Raw genomic sequence first — 24022 nt, 5'->3', positions numbered from 1 at the left:
AGTTAATACATGCAAACGATTTAAATCATGTTTGGATCACAGGAACTGTTCCATAAATGTTAGTTAGTATCATCCGTTGTTTCCTACAAAAGAAACCTAAGAAAAACCCAGGAGAGAAACAAGGGAAAATGACAAATTATACTTCCTCAGAAATATCTAACCCAGCTGGGGGAAATCACGCAAAGGAATTCAGTCTGTACTGAATTCAAAGCTGTGCATTCCCTCTGTGACCTGTATTAAGCCCAAAATGGTTTGACTCAGTTGCAGTCATCATTACAGCCTGGGCTTGAAGCAATAACATGACCAAATCATCTCCCCAGCCCACTCAGGGAACACATAAATCCGTTCTCATTTGGCTTTGGTCTATGCTGGTCTTTTAAACTCTCTCCTGTCTCTTCAGTGTGCAACTAAAAGGCTGCCTTAAAGTGTTAACAAGACAGCACCAGGTGGTTTCAACTCCCTGCTCTCCTCTGGGAATGCGAGCAGATCCCAGACGTATTTCCGGTAGGAGCTGGAGCTCATGCTTTCCTAAGCACAATACAACAGTGCTGAGATTGAAATTGGGAGTTTGGGTCTGGCTGCCACCACCTTGGCCACATGTGGATGGTAGGGTCTGGCATCTTGTCTTCATGGGAGGGGAAGGCAAAGTCCCTGCCTTCCAGGTGATGGGCTGAATCCCTGGAGGCAAGGGCCAGCACTTGGCTGATAGGTTACTGAACCTGTTAGTCCAGTGCCTGAGACTTGGAATTTCCTGTGACTTTGCCCCCTGCCCTGACCCTATTTAGGCCTGGACCAGCAGAGGCACCATTATGCCCTGCCATAAGTCTCCATGTTCTGTCCTGTCTCTGGTTTCCTGTCTCTTTCCGGTCAACATGGCATCCCAATTAAGCTCTCCTTTGAAAAGCTGAATTGCTTTATTGGTATTTTGTTCTTTCTTCCCTCTCTGGCCTTCATGGCACAGTTTCCTCACAGTGTTAAGTGTATTTGCTGGCTGCTGGTCTTTGAGGCAGGAGTCCAACATGCAGTTGCCAGCTTTTTAATAAAGGCTCCAAGATTCAAAATGCAACTTCTCTGATTTTCACCTTACAACAAGACGGCAAGGGAGGTACCTCATGCAGCACCAAGAAACCCTATATAGGACATTTGTTTGTGGTGAATATTGTCTTCCACTCCTTTATGAAATCACTACCCCAACTCTTGAAGTTTCTTGAGGTATGGATTCTTATCCCACTCTCCCAAAAGATGAAACAGAGCCTCATAAAGGGGGCTTTTTCCTCAAAATAATGCATCGTGGTAGGGCTAAGTGGAACCCAAGACTCCTAATGCCAACCTTATACTTCTCCCACTTTTTCCAATACAGTTGTTCTGCTAGTGACGTCGGGGAGCCTTAATTGACTCTGGACATGTACAAATGGAAAATATAGTTTGCACCCTTAAGGATCACTCTCAGACTGGTTAGGACCTGGTGAGGAAACCAATGATGAATACTAAAACCTCTAATCATCTGACAAATGATTTCAAGAAGGTTTTTGTTATTCATCTCCAAATTTCACAATAGGTCATACTCTCTTCTAAAAGTTCTGATATACAAAATACTTAACAAATGATATAGCGTCAGCATCAAGCGTAAAATAGATGCAAAATACATAAACACCTCTGACAATAAGCAGCTAACAAGGCACAGTGCCTACCCTCACAAGTCCACTGGTAGGGCAGACAAGTCAAAGAATGAATACACAGTATGTAATCTGCTAACAATGAAACATATTAATGGGAGCACAGAGGAGGGGTTCTTCTCTCTGGGCATGAGTGTCATGAAAACTTTCCCAGAAAAACTATGTGGTGAGCCAGGCACATGGCTCAAGCCTGTAATCCCAACTACTTGGAAGGTGGAGATAAGAGGAAAACTAAACAAAATAGAAGTGCAGGGAACATGGCTCAAGTGGTAGAGTTCTTGCTGAAAAAATAAGTTCTCCTGAAAAATAAGTAATATGGAATAAATCTTGAAAAAATAATCATTTATAATGTGTATAAGAGCAGGTAATATTCTAGAGAAGAGAATGTGCAATGCTCACAAGCATCTAAATTATTACTTTGAATTTGAATGTAAACTTTTTGAGTTTCTAAGACCCTTAAGAAGCGTCCATTTCAGCTGGGCACGCATGGCTCACACCTGTAATCCTAGCTACTCAAGAGGCTGAGATCTGAGGATCATGATTAAAGCCAGCTGTACAGGAAAATCTGAAAGACTCTTATTTCCATTCAATTAACCACAGAAATGCCAGAAGTAGAGTTGTGGCTCAAGTGAAAGAGGCACTAGCCTTGAGCACAGAAAGCTCAAGGACAGCACCCAAGGCCTGAGTATCAAGCCCCAGGACCAGCATACACACACACACACACACACACACACACACACACACACACACACACACACACACACACACACACACACACACACACACTGCCCATTTTATAACCAAGACACTGAGGGCCAGGGATCTAATTTGGTGTAGCACCAGGACTTAAACTCACTACCAAAGTTCTTTCTACTCTTCTGTGCCAACCAATGAACAACTGGTTGATTATGTAGCTAACATGCCCTCTTCTGTCACTCAAGGAAGTTTCTAAATACCTCACCTCTCCTTCAGTGAAGACTTTTGGGGTTATTTGTTCTTAAATGATGAAAAAGAAGGGACCTCAACAAAGACACTTAGATAACTTGGGAAAACAAAGCATAGAATCTAGAAGGAAAAACTAGTAATTAAATTGAATGACCGATGCACTAAGTTGGACAAGAGTTCCTTCATTGCTTGGGGAGAGATTGTTAACAATTACAGAATTATGTGAGACTTTTGAATGGGTATTAGCACAGTAGATGAGTTTCAGAAAGAAGAGGAGGAGGTCGGGGGCTGCAAAAGAACACATCATGACAGTGGAAAAGCCAGCCAGTGATCTCACAGAAAAGCAGACATTTGACTTCCTCCGATAAGCTAGTCCTAGCCAATATTCCAATCACTCTGTCTGGTCTGTCTGGGGGTGGCAGGGGCGGATGGAGTCTTACATTTAAAGAATCTTTAACAAAATGAGAATGATCTCATCTGAGGCAAACCTCAACATTCCTTCAGGCCTCCAAACTACAGCCTCCACTAGCAACTCCTGAATGAGAACTGCCAGCAAGGAACAACCAAATCAGTCTTCGGTGAGAGGTCTGTGCAGAGGTGGTGTTTACAAGCATTCAATCTTCTCCTTCACATAGAAAAATAAGTGCTTACTGGGTACTTAAGGATATGACTGTGTGAGATCATATGCCAAGAGGTGTGGAGTCCTTTGCCAAACAGGAGGATGAATGGTTGTGAACTCCCACAGACATCCTCTACTGTAATGCTGGTGGGGGTTCTGGTTGCTCAGCTCTGACTGTGATGACCATTTGCATGGACAGGGCCTTAGGAGTCTCTGATTAACCATCTCTCCTCTCTAGACTCCCTTTCCTCATCTGTGCAAGGAATGAAATGGACACAGTTGTCCTGTTTCCCCCTCAGGTTCTATGGTGAAAAGGAAGAATTATAAAGCATAGGATGTTAGACATTCATTGGTTCCTCCATTGCTTCCTTCATTCAGCAAATATTTCTACAATATCGAAGCCTGTGTTTTAGGCAAAACAAAACAAAACAAAATGCAGCTAGGATTTCTGACCACTTGAAGCCGGTAGTCTAGGAAATAAAACAAGACACACACATGCATAATTATATCATACAGGCATGGAAATAAAACAAGACACACACATGCATAATTATATCATACAGGCATAGTAAGTTTTCTACAGGTTTTGAAAATATGCATGGAAGCATTTCTTGGGGGAATAAATCTAAGAGAGTCCATGAGAGCTGGATAAGAACGTGAAAAATGGATGACAGGTGCTGGAAATAAGGAGTCTAGAGAACACAAAACGTAAGCAAAGCCTTGGGTATGGAAGACCAATATGGCAAATGCAGACCCATCATTCTGGAACAGAGCCTGCGAAAGATCCAGAGACAGAAAACAAGTTCTAGTTTGAGGGGCCCTCATTCAATTGTCAAGGCAGAGTTAAGATGCTTCATTGCTTGCTTATTTATTTATTTATCTATTTATTTATTTATTTATTTTGGTGGGTTGTAGGGCTTGGGCATTGTCCCTGGGCTCTTCGGCTCAAAGAAGCGCTCTGCCACTTGAGCCACAGCACCACTTCCAGTTTTCTGGTGAGTCTCCTAAACTTTCCTGCTCAGGCTGGCTTTGATACTCAGATCTCAGCTTTGCTAGGATTACAGGCATCAGCCACTGGTGCCTGGTGCCTCATAGCTTTATAGAGAAGGCATTCTTTACTAAAGATGCCTAAAGAAAGCAAATCATCTCTTCTCTACAGTATGAGAGCCATTAACACATCAATTATTCATTCATCAGAGCCAGTAGCCTGATCATATTTGGCTTTGTTCATTCTCTTGCAGTACACACTGAAGGATTGACTCCCGCCTTAATCCCCCAGGGCAAGCAAGACACCAGGTGCACATAAGCAGGCTTGACTACATGCCTATCTACAGGCAGGTTATTCCAACCTAGGCCTAGCTGAAAGTCCTCTCACCCCAGGCTGAGCATTCCACTCTGGGCCAAGGACACCACTCCCAAGAGACCATAGCCCAGTTTTTATTTTCTGCTTCCTTGTTAAGACATATAGAAGCCTACCCCATAAACCAGCCCCTCACACCGCCTCTAAACCTGTGGGAAGGTCTGTGCCCTTCTCTGGCAATAAACAGTCCTTTCCTGTTGACAATCAAGTCTGCCCCATTCCCTTTCCATTCTCCATTTTCCTAACACACACAACTCAATGAATGTAGAATACTGAGATACTAAGAAGTGTGTGGAGTAAGGCAGTAAGGCTTGGGAAACCAAGAAGAAACCATACTTAATATTGAGTTAACTGACATGCTTCTTTGTCTTATCAAATGCAAACCTATGATTTCAAATATATACAGTAGATCTTGGGTTCTAAGGAGACTACCATGAAGAAAAAGCAGTAATGTTCTAGATGCATGGGGTTCAATTCTGTGATGGAGATGCTTGATTCATTTTTTTCCCATCTTAGCTTCTACTAACGGCATTCTACTTTTCAACACATCTCAAAACTTCAATTTCACACTGAGATTAAGCACATTCATGTTTACCTTTTTCTGTGGGCACCATTTGCTTTGACAGAGGCAGGTTTTCACAAAATGAAAGGCAGGGATTCAAACACAACTGATGATAACTTGAAAATGACAGAGAGCTGTTCTACATCGACTGAGCCACCTGCCATCAGAAGAAATTAAACTTATTTTCTCTTTGAAACTTCTTTTGACTTTCTAATTTATTTTTTGACTGCATGTGGTCAAAACCACGAATAAGTTAAGTCTCTGTATATTGAAAAGTAAATGTAAATATAATTCATTGGCCACATGGCATGTATTACACTCTTGTAATGCAAATATAGTTTGTTGGCCATATGACATACATACTCTTTTAACATTTTATTTGCTGACCCAAGAGATAAGCTTGGTAGACTTAGGAAAGCCAAGAAGCATGGATGCATTCAGTACTAAAGACACAATCTCATGCTACTGAACTATGCTTTGGCTAAAACACAAAATTAAAAACTTCCAGATTGACCAACATGGGAATCCAGCAAAAATGATTGAAAAGTCCAAATGAGCTGTTTTCTGACATGACTATTTATGGGCTTTCTTGTTATCTGAGAAGGTCGAGTGATTGGAGAATTCTAGAATGCCAGAGCCAATAGAGATGATCTAATCCTGTCTTGCTTTCCTCAGATGTAGAAACTGAGGCCAACAGCCATAGTAAAAAATTCGGTTTTGAAAACAGGTGGATTAGCCATTAGTAAGTGACTAATTAAAAAATCAGAGATCTCTCCTAAATAAGTCTACACAACAAAGAAAGATATTTTCCATATTTCAATATGGCATTAACATCTATACAGATGCTAAAAGAACCTAATAGGGCATAACACATCACTTAAACATCACCAGTCACTATTCCTGAAAAGACCTGTGTTACACACACACAAAGAACTGGCAACCAATGTTACAATCTAAATATTTTCCAAGGGTTTTCCTCAGTGAAATTGTATTACTTCTCTGAGCTTGGGATTCATTATCTGTCAAACAAACAAACAAACAAATAAAAATGAGGTACTCGCTCATATTGTCCTTAATGGTTACCAGGATGCAGTGAAATCATGTTCATGAAGTCCTCTGTACAGCACCTAACAGAGTGCTTGCTCAGTGAAAATCACAGGCTGCCTACTACCTGCCACTTCTTTTTTCCTTGCACTACTCCCAAAACGTGCTACAGCAAGCCCCAAAGTCCCTCCAGCATGGGGTGACCGCTACCCTTCCACCTCCTTACTGCAGCTCTCCTGTGAGCCCTGGGGATACTTGTGCATGCTCACCATCTAACCACTAATGACTCAGAGCTTGGAAGCAACCCGCAGCAGACTGGAGAGAAGACGCCGGCTGGGCTCAAAGATTAAGTTGCTACCTTTTAAAATTGTTTTTCTTTCCAGAACAGGCAGCAGTGGACAAGGTTTAAAACAAAGAGGAAAGCCCAAAGACCCTTCCCCGGGAGATCCACTAGAGAAGGAACTTCCCCAGGGGCAGGAACGATGTCAAGGGAAAAAAAAAAAGAGCCATTCCTGGAGGAGACCCTGGGGCTGGGACGGGGACTGCTCCGGGCAGCTGGGCAGGGCTGGCTCGCCCTGGAGACCCACCGAGCTCCCAACACGGTGGCCACCTGCTGAGAACTAATCCTAGGTTTCACTGCCTGCTGACCCAGAGAAACCTGAATCTCCCAGTGCTAGTGAAGGGCTTTATCTCCACTTTCCAGGAACTCGGCTCGGTCCCCAAGGTGCTACCAGGCAGCTGCTACCCAGAGCCCTGGCGAGCCCAGGTCCGGCTTCCAGCCTGCCAGGAGCGCAGGGAGGAGCAGAGCCAAATCCCTCTCTGCCTCAGGCGCCCCAGGCGTGTGTGTGTGTGCGCCTGTATGTGCGTGTGTGTGCGCTCGTGTGTGTGCGCTCGTGTGTGTGTGTGTGCGCGTGTGTGTGTGTGTGTGTGTGTGTGTGTGTCTGCTTCTGTTTCACAATTAGAAAACTCCTTGCGAAAGCCGAGCCAGAACCACACTTCCCTAACAGCCAGTCTGTGGGGGTGGAGGAAGCGGGAATTCCGACTTTTGCCATAAATTGTATGCAAATAGATTCCCGGGGCTGGCTGCGAGCCTGGCGCCCGCGTCTCTCAGGAGCTAACCCCCCTCCCCCCCCCCCCCCTGTTCCGTGGGGAGGGCTGTTCCTTTAATTCACCAACTGAAAAAGTGGGAAAGGATGTCTGGAGGCGAGGCGTCCCGTTACAGGGAAGGAGCTCCCTATATAAGCCAGCCCAAGCTGGCTGTGCGGCCACGGACCTGCACGCCGTCCCGCCTCCTCCTCCTCCAGCGGAGACACCGGCTCCCGTCTGCGCAGACTGCTGCTGCTCCAGTTGGTGGTGGTGGGGGACCCCGGGAGGGGTGGCGCACGTGGGACCCCGGCTGCTGCTCAAGGCCAGGTACTCTGCCCATGGAGCCGGTGCACCCACGGAGCTAGAGCCTCCCAACCCAGGTAAGCCTGGCCTCTCTCTCCAGCACCATAATTTAGGATGTGCTATGGGGCATTCTGGGTACCCAGTGGGTTGTGGTTTTCTGAAACTTCTGCTTTTTCACCGTTGTTGGTTGTGATCTGGTGTACCTGGGCTGGGCTCTGCTGGCTTCTCTGTCTGATGTAGGTGTGTGAAGAGTTGCACTCTGAAAAACTTTTTGGATTTTTTCCCTCTCTGCTTCCTTTCAGAGGAAAAGTACGAATTTTCTCTTAACCCCTCACCTGGCTGATTCAACTGTGGATATTTGTTGTTGTTGTTTTCCTGGAAGGCTGAGGGAAACAAAGTTCCAAAGTTTTTTGTGTGTGTGCAGACACCCAGAAGGATTGGGGGAGCTTAATAGAGGACTGAGGGAAGAATAAAATTTTACATCTAAGCTGGGTGCCAGTGGCTCATACCTCTAATTGTAGCTACTCAGGGGGGATTGAGACCTAAGGACCTAAGGTTCATAGTTACCCCAGGCAGACAAATCCTTAAGACTCTGATCTCCAATTAACCAGTACAAAATCCCAAAGTGAACTGTGGCTCAAGTTTCCACACAGAAAGATTTGTACCCCTACCTTCCTTAGATTCTGACAGAAGAGAGGAGGGGTGGGCTGATGCCAGATAAGGGGTGCGGGTGGGACACATCTGTGAGCCGCCAGGGTCAGCACTCTGTTCTCCTGGACACCTCTTCATTCACTGATCTCAGCGGGGAGGGGCCTATGCCTACATGGGCTGCCTTAGAGCCAGGCCCTTCTATGTATCTGTCTAGCATCAAGCTCACTCCTCATTACATCACAGGAAAGCCCCAAGGAACAACTGCCTCCAGACACACCATGCCCAGCCACCTCTCCAGGTGGACTTAGGAAAAAAACATGGGGAGGGGGGGTACTCTTCCTGGGGCCATCAGTGTCACAAGGGGATTTAGAGCTCATGTTTTGACACCAGAGCTAAGCACATATTTGTCCTAGAAAACTATGTAACCTCTGTGTGTCTTTTTTCCCCCTCTTCTATGAAATGGGAGGGGGGGTAATTAACTTCCTGTGTAAATGAGGAGAGGAAGAGGTTTCAAGAGATTGACATTGAGTGCTCAGTAACTGGCGGTTTGCATGATAATTGCTGCCATTGCCCAATGCTGCCATCCCCCTAAAGTTAAAAGGGGTGCTCAGCCCATCTGGGATTATTTCTTGTGTATCCCTCCCTCCTTCTGCTCCCTTCTCCCACCTTTTCATCTAGCCTCATCTGAGGGTGCCCTCCGGGCTGGCAGGTCAGGTCTCTGACCTGGCTGAGGTTCACAAGCTAGAGGTGATGTTGGCACATAGGGTGTGGAGTAAAGGTAGCAGCCAAGGGCTGGATATAAATGTCGAGTTCTGGTTCTAGAATGTCATGAGGTTTTGAATTTCGGCATTTGTGGATTCTAAAGCTAGGGGGTTATAAAGGACCATGTGGTGTGGGAAGCTCTGTAAATGTTTTCTGTTCAAGGGGAGAGCTGGACAGAGGGCCCTCTTTAAGAATGAGTACCTTTTTGCATGTTTTTGTGGACTTCCCCCCTCCCTTGTTTTATAGAGGTTTTCCATATGTGCTTTAGAAATGAAAACTGCTGCCCAACCCAGCTGGTTTTCCATCTTGTCCAATGCAAGTTCAGGGCTGGGGAGAGGTTTGTTTAAGTTAAATAAGCCAGTGGAAAGTTGACTGGCATCGTATGCATCTGAGCCCTTCGAAGATGTACAAGGTATCATGGCTTGGGCCCATGCATTCCAGGAAAGTTACCATAGATTCTCTGACTTGATCACATGGTGTGCACTGGATGAAGAATTAAAGGGGTCCTGCCTACCTCCCCAATCATTTCTTCTCCTAGGCCTTTGTTTAAAAGCCTAGCTTCCCTATCCCATTCTACTCTCTATGCTAATCCCTCTCTACCCCTGCTCAAGAGGTTACTAACTTTCAGCCCTGGGATTTTATCATCCATCTCCCAGGACTCTGCCTTTTTAACCTAGGATAATACATGGCAAATTCTTAAAAGTGGAGTCTTCCATGATTTTCCTGATTATCAGTTTACACAAATGTGTTCATGATTCATGTTCTAAAATGATGGCCTTTTGAGTTCCTTTTTAACAGTGGAAACATTTATTAAATGAATGAATTAGATGAATTAATGAATTAAATGGTCTTGTCAAAAAAAACAACAACAACAACCAAAACCCAACAGTATATTAGCAGATAAAGGTGAGGTTGCTTTGGTTGGAATGTTAGAGGTTCTAAATCTCACCCTATTGCCTCCATTTCCTGGGATGTTTGCAGCAGATCCTACAGAAGGGGAAACAATAGGTACAAATCCCTCCACAGGCAGGGTACCTACAGGTTATATTCTGCATTTCAAGAGGGGTTTTTTCCTACTAAGTCATTTGTCACAAGGGGAAATAGGACCAATTCCCCAGTAGACTTGAGTAAGTGTGGGAGGTTTTTAAAACTTAAGAATTGTAATGCCTGTCATCATCAACATATATAAATGAGCCTGCGCTCTACACTCTAGCACCTCCTTCCTCACCTTCCTCCTTCCACAGCATATCTTTACAGCACATGACTGATGAGTCCTGATGGGACAAGAGTGCTTGCTGGCTTAGGGGCTAGGAAGGTGGCTAAATGGTAGAGTGCTTGCCTTGCATGCATGAGGCCTGGGGTTCTATTCCTCAGGACCACACAAGCGGAAAAAGCCAGAAGTGGCGCTGTGGCTTAAGTGGTAGAGCGTTAGCCTTGTGCTGAAGAGCTGAGGGACAGCACCCAGGCCCAGCGTTCAGGCCCCACAACTGACCAAAAAAAAAAAGAGTGCTTGGAAAGCACTGAGTCTTTCTTCCAAGGTCTTAAAACTTGGAGTGATAGGGCTGGGGTTTCAGACAGGTTGCCATGGTCATCAGTCAGGGAAACACATGTTGCCTTTTGAATATTTGTGCTTCTTGCACAGCCTTCAGGAAAAAAAGAAAGAAAGAAAGAAAAAAACTTCCTTTTGGACTAAAATATGCCCCTCCAGGCAGACTGTGGCCACCCATAAATACAGCAGTAGCCTGATCATATAACCAGAATGGAATTTGGAAAGGGAATTCAAACTGACAGAATGAAAAACATATTCCCCTTAATCCTACCCTTTTGAATGCTTGAAAGGAACTAAGAACACCTCTCTGTCTCTTCTCTCTGAATTTCTATGGGCATTACAGTCATGCTTTCTTATAGGAAAAAAGAAATGCCCAGCTGGCACAGAGCAGAAGCCCCTTTGTACGGAAGCCATTGAAGGTCAAAAAGTAGAACTTAGGTTACAAATATTTAGTTGGTTATAAATATGCAATCCCTTGGTGGTGGTAAAACATAAGATTCACAAAAATAGTGAGCAGTCACAGCTCGTGACGTGTCACATGTGCTGGGAGGTTGCCTGTGGTGTCTCATCTCATTCTCTAATTCTCTAGTTAGGAATTAATATCTCCACTTTATGAGTAGAGAAATCATGGCTCAAGGTTCAGTGACTTGGCTGCAGCATTTGCCTAAGTGAGAGAGAGAGTTGGCTGTGACCCCCAAGCTTTCCTAACGGAAACCCTAGCACTCTTGCTTCTGTTCTATATTGCTTCTGGAAGTTAGGTTAGGCTCATCAAGTACAGAACTTGAAATGCTGCCTTTCTATGAATAGCCAAGATGGTAGAGAAACCCCTCACTGGCATTGATGTCTTAATGATTCACAGAGTAGCCTACAGGAATCCTTTTTTGAGGTACACAACAAAGATCAGCACATAGTGATGCAACTCTGTCTTATAAGAGTTCAAATTTCAGCCCTGAGCAAAATTAAGATAGATAGCAATCAGGTCATTCCTGCTGATTTTCATTTTAGAAAAGTAGACACAGACTCCGGTATGCTCCACAGGTGATAAAGCAGAGTGGTACCTTTACCTCTCTGAAGACAGGGGGAGCTGAGCATCTCATTTCAAAGGGGCTGACTGGAACCTAAAGAGGAGTGGATAAAGGGAAATGCCATGACAGTCAGGAAATTAGTTGCTACAGGCTATAGCTGAGGACTTACTCAAAGCCTCAGAGGGCAAGGATGTGATTCAAACATCTCTCACTCTGAGAAGATCATTGGGAATCCCCTTGAATTTCATCCTGGGCCAGTGTGAACACCTTCAACATGTGGGAAATGTTAGATGGAGGATTCCATCCAAGAAGGAAAATTCCCTCAAAGTGTGGCAAGACAAAACACAAGCCCGTACAGACTTGTAAGGGGCCATATATAGCTTGTGACTTCTTTATAGGGGAGAAAAATCTACATATGTATCTGAATCTAATTCTGGTGATCACAGTTGTTCAATATGCCTTCACCTAGGAAGGCTTTTTTTCATTTCCTCCCCTTCATTTCATGTTTCCTCTACAACAGCCTACTGTTCAATACTACCTCTGCTCTCTTTGACCCTCCATCACAGAAAAAAAAAAAAAAACACATCAAGTTCGTGTTGAATGCAGTTTGAAAATGCAAATTTTACCTGTGAGTAGAAATATGTATATGTATGCATGCATGCATACATATGCATATATATATGTATGTGTGTGTATATATATATATATATATATATATATATATATATATATATATATACATAGACACACATATTTCATGTCAAGTCTTGGCAGGTTTTTGAAATTTCCTCAGGTTCACAGTCCTTATTTTGTAGCATTTGTAACTCAAATAACTTTGGTTGATCCTTCTCAAACACCTTATGCCAAAAGCCTGAAGTGTTTCATAAGCTCAGCAAGTAGGCAGCTTTGCTTTGCAATTAACCACTGATCACCTCTTTCTTAAAAGAGGTGAAGTGGCTTCTACTAGCTTGTATATGACCAGGTTCAAAGTATTTTTGTAGGAGAAACAGAGGATGATGCTAAAGCCAGCATTTCCTGAATACCCCACAGGCCTTATACCGTATTTCATCCACACACAATTTCCAATATCTATGCCCCTCCCTGCTGAAATACACAAAACCTGGGCTGATAAGAGTCCACAGTCTCCTCCTCATGTCTGTGGAACTGCCTCTCCCCAAAGCCTAGCAACCTGCTGGTGGGTATCAGACCCTCAGAATTTACTGTAGATGAGAGACCTTGCTGTCCCCAAGGGTGATGGAACAGCAACACAAGATGGCGCTCTTCTAAAATTACTATTTGCACCTCTTTGTGACTCTGATGATCTATGCAGATCTTCCCATGCAGGATACATTTTTAACATGTAGGAGGCTCAGAGATTTATACATCCAGAGAGTAACTTTTCTGAGCACCACTCTCAAGTGCTCTCAGCAAGTATATAGCTAGTTTACAGGTAAGGAAACCAAGGCCTAGAAAGGTGGTCACTTGCACAACATAGAAAGTGGCCCTGGGGTTCTTCCCCAAGCTTGATACCCAGAAGTGTGTTTTTCTCATTGTGCCATATTAATGCTAAGGAATTATTACCATTTTCAATGATCATTTTTTAATTCTTTTTCTAAAAAAACAGGTTAGAGACCGTAGGCTATTTGCTAAAGAAGAATCTGTAATTTAAAAGATTAACAGGTACAGAGAGAGGGAAGGCTTAAATCAGTAAGGAATTAATTACCAATGGGGGGTGTGAGACAATTAAATAATTTGGAGGAGCAGACGAGTTTAAATGCCATCACCCATCAATTGTATAGAGGGATAAAATCATACCTAGCAGGTTAGAAAGATGGCAGAGACTGAACACTGAGTGAAAGATATTGAATAGTTTACTCAAAACTCTTAAGCTTTGAGATACAATGCAAGGAAACACTGGTTTCCAACACTGGTTTCCAATGCATATACACTGATATAACACCATGCGTGGGAGATTTGTCAGGTAGGAAATGAAATACATACCACTTCACCTGCAGAAGCAGATATACCGTTGCCAAATAAGAAAGACTTAAAGCCCCACTAGACCCCCTGCCAGCTAAAGTCTCTCAGAAATATTCTGCATAGTGTGGGCACCAAGATGAAGAATAATAGTAAAGATACTTTTTAAGCAGAGATGAGCATGTTCAGATAATGAGGCCATGATTTTCCACTAGGGAGATGAAAATAGAAAATAAATAGTAGAAGCAAATGTCTAAGGAGTTTGGGGAAATGGAGGAAGCCCATCTGCTAAAAAGCTTGGCCAACTAAAACTATGCCTAGCAGAGGACAGGTGCACCATCAGCTTGATCTCCAGTCTCTGAGATATCCTGGACTGTGGATGATCATGCATTGGCAGTTTGATGAAGAGACATGACAGGAGAGTGCTCCTGCTTACTGAGAGATGTTGAAGAGATGGGAGGGACAGGATGGTAGAGGAAAAACAAAGGAGGAGGCAACAACCCTAGATAAGAAATGTACTCATTACCTTGTTCATGTAACTGTAACCTCTCTGTACAATATTTTCACAATAAATGAGAGGAAAAGAAGAGAAAAAGACGGAAGGAAGGAGGGAAGGAAGGAAGGAAAGAGGAAGGAAAAAAAGAAGGAGGAAGGAAGGAAACAAAACACTCCTTACAACTTCTAGAAGTCTGAAGCCAGAAGGGTTCATAAGCAGCCTCCAGGCAAGGTTTCAGACTGGATTTGTAAAAGTCTATAGAGGTGAGTTAAGGGCTGCCATGGAAAGATGGAGAAATTAAGCTGGGGGCTCCATTCAAGCTAGTGCAACTAAAGCCCATCCACTACTGTGTTTTCTAATGGAACTTCCACATGAGGTTTCACTTGATTTGGTGAACAGATTTTGTGGTTAATAAAGAAAAACAACAACCGTGCAAGTTGCTGGCCTAGTTTGACATCCTCATTTTAAAGAAGGTGAAACTGAGATGTGAAGAAGGGAAAGATTTTTTCCTTAAGATCTCTTGCCAGTTGGCAGCAGGATGAGGATGGAATTCTAGGTCTTCTGACTCTTGCTTTGGGAATCCAGGGATAATATAAAAACTTCAAAATTAATATGTTCTCCTAAAAAATAAAAACAAAAGACTGGGCATTGGTGGCTCATGCCTATAATCCTAGCTACTCAGGAGGCAGCAATCTGGAGAATCTTGATTCAAAGGCAGCCCAGGCAGAAGGTCCTCAAGACTCCATTTCCAAAGAACAAGCAGAAAAAAGACAGGCTGGAGCTATGAGTCCTGGTGCTAGCCTTGAGCGAGAAAGCTAACTGACTACAAAGCCCTGAGATCAAGCCCACAAAAGGGAAGGGAAAGAGGAATCAGGTAAGGCAAGTGATACGGGGAGAAAAAGGGAGAAGGGAAAGCAAAAGGAAATGAATGCATATTCTTATTCTCTAAAATAACAAGTAATGTTTAAATCAAGTATGCTTTAGTGCATAACCAATTATCATAAAAGTGACTTAAGATGCATGCATTTATAGGTCAAGAACTGAGTCACAGTGAACAGAATTGGCTGCTTTAGACTATTGTCACAGTGTTGCACTGAGCTCAGGTACTAGGGAATGGCCAGCCTTGAGAATGGTCAACTTTATATATGTGATTGGTGGTTGAATGATGGCTAGACTCAGTTTCTCAGAGAATGTAGGAATGAGAGTCTTAGTTCCTTACTGGCTGTTGCTCTAAAGCTACCTTCAGTCCCTGTAACCTGAGCTTTTCATCAAGAACATTCATTTCATCAAAGCTAACAAGAGAGAAAGGGACATCACCACATTTTACAGCTAATCATGGGTATCTACTATTTTAGTCACAGGTTGTTGGCTACAGGGAAGTCAATAGGCCCATATTACAATCAAGGGAAGGTAAGTACCCAAGTCTGGGGGTTGTAGTTTCAATAGGAGTCCCTGAGTCTTCCTGTCACAGCCTCCAACACCCCAACGGTACCTTTTCTTGGCAACTCCTACATTGACATGCTTTTCTTAGACATGTAACCAATTATATTAGGGCAGCAACCAAGATAGACTCTTTCTCATTTAACCTCCCTATCTGTATATAAAGGAGAGCCAAGTGATTAATCTTGGATGTCAGAGTTCACTGGACAGCCCTACATTCTTCTGACTGTCACCCTAGGACAGCATCGTCCAAGGCAACGGCTCGGACGACTCTGTATTTCATTTAAACACAAGTCATTGAAGATGACCAAATTGAAACTCATCTACTAGCCTTCTTACCAACTTATTCCTTCCCACAAACAAATGAAGACAAAAGCCTGTGATTCTTTTTCCTTTTCCATTCTCCATAGCATAGATAATACCTTGCCTTGATAAGGAAAGCAGTTTGCTACTTTTCTACCAGCTTCACTAGTAACCTCCATGTTCACTCCTTGGCATGCTCTTAACAGTGACATCTTTGGGCCCATCATACTAATCTCTTATTCAATACATCACTCACACTTGGGTGATAAGTGTCAGTATTCCTAAGCCTGAAGATTTCCTCTGGGTTTTTAGACTATGAGAAAAGTTTGTATCCCCTAGCTAGCTTTCAACGAGTTTCATAATCTGGGTGCTTGTCTCCAAACAGAGCCTGTACTTCAACTACAATCATGTTTCCTTTAGTTTTTTTTATGTGCATAAAAAAATCTTCCATAGAGTATCTTCCCTTGTGTCTTTCATCTACTCATATTTGCCCTTCACATTTCAGTCTAGGGACCATCCCCTTCGAGTATATTAGCTGCTCCTCTCCCATCATCCCGTAGTACCACATGATCCTCTCTATCATCCTCCCTTATTATCCTGGAATCAGGATAATCATCACAATTTTTCTTAGCATCAATTAGTTGTGCAAGGGAGTTTCATTTGACATATCCACAATTGGATATAATGTACCTTGATCAGACTCAGCCCTTCATCACTCTCCTTCCCCTTCCTACTTCTTAAAAGGAAAATTTTCTCCACTTTATCTGATGCTCAGCACAACTTGAACACATTTAATCTTCAACAACTGAAAAGGGTGTCTATGATCCAGATTTAGACATCTCCTTTCTCACCAGTGCTTGTTTAGAAAGCACTTTCTGAACTTGGAAAGCAATATGAAATGGTGGTGCAACATTGTCAGGAAGAAGTTATTGCCTCCTGAGGACAGGAAACTGTACCAGGGCACAGACTACACAATGGGCTTGCTTTCAGAGGTGCCCCCAAAATAATAGCACACTTTGCTTGGAATTAAAAATAAAAAAACACACAAAAATCTAGTACCAAGGACAGAGAAGGTCTGTCTGGGGATGTGAGGCTGAGTCACAAGAAATGGATGAGCACAAGGAAAGAGATGGAAACAAAGAACTCTGTATCTTCAGACATGGAGAAATTTACAGCCCAGGGGAAGGAATGAATATTAGCTAAGATTTATGGCTCTGGCATCAGAAAGCTCTGGGTTCCAAGGAGATGTGTTTGTGTAAGTGATCCTGACCAAATTAGTCACCTCCTCTAAGTTTCATTTTCTTCATCCATCTCAAAAAAACAATAGCACCTACTTCCAAAGGTCACAATGATGATTAAATGACCTGGTGCCAAGTACTTTGCTTAACATGGATCCTGACATTCAGGATTGGTGTTCTATTTCCACTTGACAATGCTGATGTTCTTACAAAGTCACAGTTCAAGTGTTAATCCAGTGGGTAGCTGATGATACAGTAGAACACAAGATAGGCAAGGTTCTTTAATTTAGAGTTTATATTATGTTGAAATGTATTTGAAATGTGCTATATGTGCTGCTATAACAAAATATACACTGGACGGCTTAGAACCCCATATCTCATAGTCTGAGTGCTGGAAGTCAAGTCATAAAGTACCAGTCTGTTTGGTATCTGGACAAGCCCTACTTCTGGGTTCACTGAACTGCATCTTCACCAGCAAGGGAGGGGGACAACAAGGGAGTTCCCTGGTACCTCTCCCAGAGAGACTCTTAATACAGTGAATCCATTCACAGAGGTCTTTGTTCCCATTACCCACTGATTCCAAAAGGCCTACAATCTAGTACTTTCATGCGAGTAATTAGACTGCAGCACAGGAGTTTGGAGATGTACACAAATATTGGGACCATAGCATAAGGTAAAATAGACAAGAAAATGGAGCAAAACCTTATAGTACAGTGTGATATGGGGATATTGGCTAAAACGAAATACAAGAGAACAGCCAAAGACTGGCAAAAGAGGCGCTTTTACAGACAGGGTAGAATGAGGGGAGGGGTTTTCTGAGCAGACAACTGAATCAACTGTGTAGAGGACAAGCTCTGTAGGAAGTGACTAGGAGTTTTATTACCTGTGGCTCACACCTGTAATCCTAATTACTTAGAAGGCTGAGATCTGAGCATCCAGGTTCAAAGCCATCACAGGCAAAAAAAAAAAGTCTATGGGACTCTTATCTCCAATTAGCCAGCAAAAAGCCACAAAGGGAGGTCTGGTTCAAGTGGTAGAGCACTACCCTTGGCTGAAAAAGATCAGGGATAACTCAAGGCTCTGAGTTTAAGTCCCAGAACCTGCATGAGCGCTCACAAAAGAAAGAAAGAAGAAAAGAAAAGCTAATGGGGGGCAGCAGAATGCATGATTGGAGAAATCCTGTGACAATTAATAATTCCAACTTTGGTGAACCCAGTATCCCCAAACTGATTTGATCACATGTGCACATTTCCAGACAAGATCGACCCTCAAAACATCTCAGGCCATATTTTGAGAAACTGTCTGGAGTACCAGGCTTCACACATTTACAGGAACTGTAAAATTTGTACTCATTCATCTAAATCCACAGTAAAAAGCCAAAGAAACCAAGCTACTTGGGCTAAAACAGACATGCCCAGGGCAGGAGACTTAACTCGAGAGGTAGAGACATGTAGAGTGTCATCCTAATTAGCAATTCTTGTTGGCTAACATAACCTATGAGCACAGCCAGGCCTCAGCAGATTCTGGAACCTCTTCTAGGCCAAAGGGAACTTGGCAACATGTGCCCAGCAGCTAATAAGCATTTGCAAAACAGTACACCTTGGCTTAAGTGTTCTTCCAAGAGGAAATGAGAAAGCTGAAGATCCAGCAGATCTAGCCAGAAACTCTAGGAGAAAGACAAAGGTCAAATATTTTGATGCTTACTTGTGGACTGCCACCGAAGAGTTGCTGAAGGTCTAAGTGGAAGGTGAAGGAATACCCTTGGACTGTGAACTCTGTCTTTATGGACTAAAACAAGTTGCTTGAGGAGTCAGCCCAGTGTTGCTCAATGCAGTTGAAACCTCAAGTCTGAGAGCAACAAGTCAGGGTTCAAAAGCAGATCATGTCTGTGAAGCCAGTCTGAGTCTCAATTTCATTTCCAAACAGACATACTGATTTCACTAGGTTCTCATAACAACCAGTATTACAAGCATTTAGTGGAACTCTGGCATAACACAAATGTATATTTGGCATTCAACAAAATGATATTCATTCCTGTCCAGTTCGATCTGTTTTTTGGTTTATCATAGTAGCTATCATTCATTGAGTTATTACTCTACCCCAGCAACAGTCTGCAAACTATGAGGTGGCAACCTATTTTTATACATAAAGTTTTATCCAAACACAGTTATGGCTCATTCATTTTCACATTTTTCTATAGCTGCTTTCTCCGCAATAGTAGAGTTGAATTATTGGGATGAGGTATCTGACTATAATTTAGTATTTAACATATCTGGGGAAATGCTGACTGACCCTTGTCAATGATCACATTACATTTTTATACAAATCTTCTAGGAGCCATAACTTTGTAACATGTGTATTATTATCCATACACACGTCAAGAGATTGAGACAGAAATAAAGGTTCTTCTTCTAAGTCTTTCCTCCAAACACATGCCAAACTCCTTACCTGAAGGCAGCTTGGAAGTGTGCTAACAGGGAGTCAATTGTCTGACTCATCCTCTATTTGCCTCATGTTTCCTTGATTTTTATCTCTCAAACTACATTTCTTAATTCCCTGCCATTATGCCAGATTAAGTAATCCTGTCTAGAAGGAGCTTCTCCCTTTTCCTTACTTCAGTTGTTTTTACCTGTAAGTCTACGCTTTCAGAAGTGAAAATCATCATTTTCTTCCTTCTGAAATACTCTCAGGCCTTGAATAATTTCTTAGAAGCCATACTTTTTTTTAGTTAATATATAGTGTTAGGTCCAATTTTCCAGCAATGATAGGTTTTTAAACTCTCCTGTCTGCTACTTCTCACTTTTTCTCCCTCTCACTTACTAATGTTCTCTCCAGGCCAGACTGAAAGAGTGCAGGATTTTCTGTACAGGCTTTTAAGAAATAACCTGAACTCAGATATTATAGTTCAACTGGTTTTGTGCCCACCCCTTCGGTTAAAAACTGACAAGTGAACATGTTCAAAATATATGCACCTCCTTATATAATAACGTATATTACATTCCATACACACACACAAACACACACACAAAGGATATCCTCCCTTTGAACTGTTAGTACATGCTATTAGTATATGCACCCCAGTTCCCCAGCCACACCTCCATTTTTTTGTTTTAGGAATCCAATACCTCTATCTATATTAATGAATTAGAATTTCCTTCTCAGATTTATTATATAAATGTTAATGGTCATGGAGCTTGAACTTTGGGCCTGGGTGCTGTCCCTGAGCTTTTTAGTTCAATGCAAGGGCTCTACCATTTGAGCCACAGTGCTACTTCCTAAATGTTAATTTTTAAAAAATTGAACAATGAATCATTCTTCAAAAGGTCACATGAGACAGGGAGCTGCTGGCTCATGCTTGTAATCATACCTATTCAGAAGGCTGAGGATCACAGTTAGAAGCCAGCCCAGGCAGAAGAGTCCATGACTCTAGCTCCAATGCAAGTGGAAGTGTGTCTCAAGTGGTAGAGAGTCAAGTAAAAGTTCAAGACACTGAGTTCAAGATTAAATGGTGCCTGGAAAACACCAGGGACACAATAAATATTAACATGTTTCCCTCGATTTAAACTGCTTGAGGTCGGTCTTCCATGCTGGAGCTTTACATGTTTTCACAGAAGGGTCAGAGTCAGCATTATCATCATCTCTATTACTGTATGACAGAGGGAGGAGAAAATGTTCCAGGACTTGCTCTGTCCCCCGATTTGTCCCCATTATGTGTCATGAAATCTCATCCTCTGACGTACTTCAAACAGAAGAAACAAGAACGTTTGGGAAACACTCTGTAAACTGTCCCATTCTGGAAGAGTCCCATGAACACATAAAAGACTCTGGAAAATCCTGAAGTTAAAAAATACTAACAATAATAAGCTGGGTAATTTGGCTTAAAATAACATTTGATTTAAAAATAGTATTTTCCAAACACGTTTAATTGGGAAATCTCTTTTGCTCTGTACTAATACCTCTCAACATGCTATAAATTCTACTTTAGGAAAAGCTGCTTATAGTTACTTGAGCCCAAATCAAAAGTTAGACATAACTCTATTTTTCAGGCACTCGTTCAAGTTCCTGAAGATTTTCCACCGCCCTCAGTTACTGGGGTCCCCAAACACTGGGTCCTTTTGAAGTTAGTCCTTTGAACATAGTCACATCAACCCATGGACATCATTAAAACACTGGCTCAAAACTGATAACTAAAAACACTGCCTGGGACTCCTAAGTCAGAATTGAATTCCCACCCCACCTCCCCCGTATGGCTGTGTGACCTGGTATATGTGAACCTGTTATCTTGTCTGCAAGTTAAAAAAACAAAAGGTAGATACTTCAGAGGTGTGTTGAGGATATAGAAACTCCTTTGTAGAACTACATAACAATAACATTAAAAAAAAGTAATCCACGTGAGATACACCAAGCACAGATATGTTCAATTGTGTTAAGTTCTTGTGGCCTTGAAATGGTTCCATTTAGAAGAAGGGAAAGTAGACACTAAAACATTTGCCTTGCCTTGGGCCACACAAATTCATTGCTGGGCTTAAATTTCCTTGAGAATCCAGTTTCCTATTGAGAGTGCTCAAGAAATCTTTTCACTTAAGAGTCATCTTCTATCAAGGCATATAGAACCTGATTCATCTTGTTTTTTTACAGACTTTGAGGATGGTCAAAGGTTCCATCTGGCTCACTGATACATCCTCAGTTAAGCAAAATTCCATTCATTTAAATATCAACACATTGGGTCAGAAGAGATTTCCAAACCTTTCCAGTCATGCTATGCCAAATGCTTCTGCCTAGAGTCACAAGCCCCTGTTCATCTGCTCAGTTGGGTCTGTAACCTGTCCTTCCTAGATAAATCTTTTTTAATTTCTTAACATGGGCTCCAAAATTTGACAACCCAATTTCCAATGCCTGTGAAACAGCCAAGTGTATTTCTTAAAAGTTTGTATGAAGGACAAAATAGAGGTAATTGTTCCACTGGGGAGTGGATTTAAATGTATTTTTGAAATAATTTTCCAGAATTTTCCAGGAATCTATAGTGTTACCTGTTAGAGCCACATTTTTTGTTTTCTTTTCTGTCTAGGCAAGAAATAGAAGACTGAAAGCAAGTGCTCTGTTGAAGTTTTATTTAAAAAATTGAAACCAGACCATACCAGAGTAGTTTGTGGCCTGAATGTATCAATAGACCTAGTCATATTTCATCTGAACATTCCTTAGGTATACTAAGCCACAAATATGAATCTCATTATTGTGTCTAGATGAAAATATTTTATGTATTAAGATGTGTGGATTTAATTTGGGTGCTAATTAAACTTCTGTCCAAAGAAAGGGAGGGACACACTGTACACTAGCAATGTTTGCACTAAACAACTTACAAAAGACACATTACATATTTGGGAAGTTTTGTGCTTAATGTTGGCTAGTTGCCTTGGGTCTCAAGTGAAATACAAAATTAATTTCAAGAGAAATGTTGCCAAGTCACAAGAACCAAAGATATCCTAAAATTGGGGTTTACTATGTTATAGATAGTATTTGATATTGGGTATCCAAATACAATGTCTCAGATAAAGAATATTAACAGATGCACTCTGGCTGTTGGCTCAGAAGTGTATACCATGTTTCCAGTCTGTAATGGCACTTTAGGGTGCCACAAATGTCGAATCCACAATACATGAATGAAAAGCAATTGCGTTTTGTGACCCTTCAGGAGGAGTTCTGTAAGCCTTATTATTATAGAGAATGTGTTTGTCTCTATTGTCTTGGCTTAACTCATGGCACAGCACATAGTAGGTCTTTGATCCATAGGTACTGAAAAGATGGGATGTTGGATGGATGGATGAATGGGATGAAGGATGCAGGGATGGATAAATGCATAGGTGAAAAAAGTTTATAGAACCTAAAGTCCAGAAATCTCGTATCACATATACTCTTCAGATTCTCCATGCTGTTATTTCCTTAGAATGATCTCAGAATGTGGTTAAGGGAAATGTCATAAGAACTCTGTTTTTATTTTTTCAGTTTCCCTGAGGTACAAGTGAAGAAAGACATATGACATGATAATTTATACACTGTAAAACATAAAATTCACAAAGCCATCAGTTCAGAGTTACTTTTACACTTGTGCATGATATCCAATTTCATTTGTTCTATTGTATATTTCTTAGCAAATTGCAAATGTACGAAAGAATGATATTGACTACAGTCACAATGCTGGACATAAGTACTTCCGTTTAAAGATCTCCCAATAGTCTAGAGAAAGAGATGCAAATTGACCAGGAAGCAGTAACTCTGTGCTTTAACATCAGCTTTGCTAATCATTTTCTGGGTAGTCTCTCTGAGGGGGGGGTGTATTTCAGTTCAATTTCTCTCCAATAAGTAGAGGCAATGGGAAACAATTTTCATATTATTAAATTTTCATATTAGTATATTTTCATATAATGCATCTATCTAGTTGGAGGTGGCTTCCCAGAATGACCAAAGCAGGATCATTCCACAGAAATGGGTTGGTATTGATTAGCAATGTCTGCTATCTGCACCAGAATGATATGTGTCGATGACATTTATCATGGCTAGACTCAGTGATCCTCTACTGCTCAAGCATGAGTTTGATTCTATAATCTGATTTCTGTCCATGTATGTGGAAAGCCAAGTGTTTCCCATTAGGAACACAGTCTTGAAAGACTAAACCACAGGCAGGCTGTTGTAGAGGAAGCCCTGGCTCAGCAGCATGAACAGCCATCCCAACAGCAGCAAGACTTTGAGAAACTTTGGCCAGGGTCCTGACCTCCCAGAAAAGAACCCCACCCCAGCTCATTCAGTGATTCATCCAGCTACTGAGTTAGACGAGAAAGAGTAACAGTAAACTCAGGCTGGAGTTCTAGCCTTTTATTCTCCTAAGGATTTTAGAGTATTCCCTCATCCTGAATTCTCTGAAACACTTTTTTTCTTTATGATTGGACATTTAGTGAGGATGAAGCTACTTAAAAATTCTCTTATGAATC

General features: G+C 42.0%; 1 protein-coding gene across 2 annotated transcripts in view; it reads left to right on the top strand.

The window, feature by feature from the left end:
• Window positions 1–7627: 7627 nt before the first annotated feature.
• The window catches only part of Tnc (tenascin C), an 83161-nt gene continuing 66766 nt past the window's right edge, over window positions 7628–24022 (top strand). For both annotated transcript variants that reach the window (XM_042678754.1, XM_042678755.1), the window contains exon 1: window positions 7628–7672. The gene's annotated coding sequence lies outside the window, so the exon portion shown is untranslated. The remainder of the gene's footprint in view (window positions 7673–24022) is intronic.

Source organism: Dipodomys spectabilis, unplaced genomic scaffold (assembly GCF_019054845.1).
Source record: "Dipodomys spectabilis isolate Male_0828 unplaced genomic scaffold, ASM1905484v1 ptg000046l, whole genome shotgun sequence".
In the NCBI taxonomy this organism is placed as follows: Eukaryota; Metazoa; Chordata; class Mammalia; order Rodentia; family Heteromyidae; genus Dipodomys; species Dipodomys spectabilis.
Note: the sequence above shows the minus strand (reverse complement) of the source record. Positions and strands in the feature narration are given on the sequence as shown.